The sequence below is a fragment of the Trachymyrmex septentrionalis genome, unplaced genomic scaffold, assembly GCF_001594115.1.
Source record: "Trachymyrmex septentrionalis isolate Tsep2-gDNA-1 unplaced genomic scaffold, Tsep1.0 scaffold62, whole genome shotgun sequence".
NCBI lineage: Eukaryota > Metazoa > Arthropoda > Insecta > Hymenoptera > Formicidae > Trachymyrmex > Trachymyrmex septentrionalis.
In genome coordinates, this window is record NW_017305800.1 from 4,081,229 (window position 1) to 4,082,650 (window position 1,422).

Below are 1,422 nucleotides of genomic sequence, written 5' to 3' on the forward strand. Positions count from 1 at the left end.
GATTGTTGACATATTCATTATACCATTTGTTACTTTGTAATATCTGTATTTCAATTTGTCGTTTTGGTTGAGTGCAATGCCTTTTGCTACGGCGAATAAATTTTGCGGCGCGGCATATACGCTGCGAGTACGGTAAAAGGGAGAAGGGACGAGAAGGGTTGAGAACGAGGCTGTGGGGGTTGTCATGGGCCCGTATACATATATATCTGTTGCTATATTATATCTACGTATATATATTTATCTATTTATTTATATATATATATATATATATATGCAAGATGTCTCCCTCGAAACTATTGCCGCTCGTTTTGTTTATAGATTTCTTGATCAATTTGGAATCGATCTTAAAATTAATTTTATGTCATGTCTCATTTAGTAAGCTTAGTACAATTAGTTCTAAATATCTTTATATAAGCTAGCCTCATAATCAAATTATAGCACAGTTTATTTGAAAACAATTAACGAATCACCTTTCGCTACTTATTTTCCGAGATTTACTTTATCATAAATTATGTCGCTTATGTTTAAAACATTTACATGAATAATTAAAATACGATTTATCTACTTATAATTATTTCTATTTATCAAATTTCTATTCTCCGATTCTTGATCAAAAAATTCATATGTAGAAGGAATGGCGATAACTCGAGGACACTCTGTATACATATATATATATATTTATACATCGTAACACACTCAAATAGTTTGTCATACATGTGCCTGGGGTGCGCGGCGCGCCAAACAAAAATGAGCGTCAACTTCTTGTGAATACCGTCTTGTGTGCTACCGAGAAGCGTTAGCTTCTCGCCACGCCGGAGACACTTTCTCCTCCGAATGAATGGAATTTATGAATTAGAACACTGAAGGAAAGAAAGAGAGAGAGAGAGAGAGAGAGAGAATAGAGAGACAGAGAAAGAGAGAGAGAGAGAGAGAGGGACCTCTTTTAGTCGCAACACGTGCTTATAGTAGTGTCAAAAGAACAAGCTTGCCTGTACTTTCTTTATTTCTTTTTTTTTTATCGAAAACTTAGATGCATTAGAAAGAATTAGTCGTCAAAGGGAGACAGAAAGAAGGGAGCACGATACGAAGGTTATCCAATAAGATTTTTTTTCTTGTTCGTTCAAGATAACCGTGGCGCTTGTCCGTTTTTAAAACGACGTGCTACGAAATATATGTATATATATATATATATATATATATATGTCCGTACATATACATATGTATATACACATATATCTATATAATAGACATATATACATATATGTAATATATGTGTGCATCTGTGTATCCTGCAGATCGAGTAATGTCAAAGACGTTTTATCGCGCGTTATTGTGATATACATGGTAGTATAGTTACTACAGTTAATAATTCATGTATGTATATATATATATATATATATATATATATATATATATATATAT

At 32.7% G+C, this 1,422-nt stretch overlaps 1 protein-coding gene across 2 annotated transcripts in view; it reads left to right on the forward strand.

Moving 5' to 3' along the window:
- LOC108752862 (zinc finger protein 628-like) overlaps positions 1-1,422 on the forward strand; it is a 54,903-nt gene that overhangs the window by 26,570 nt on the left and 26,911 nt on the right. The gene's annotated exons all lie outside the window — the stretch shown is intronic.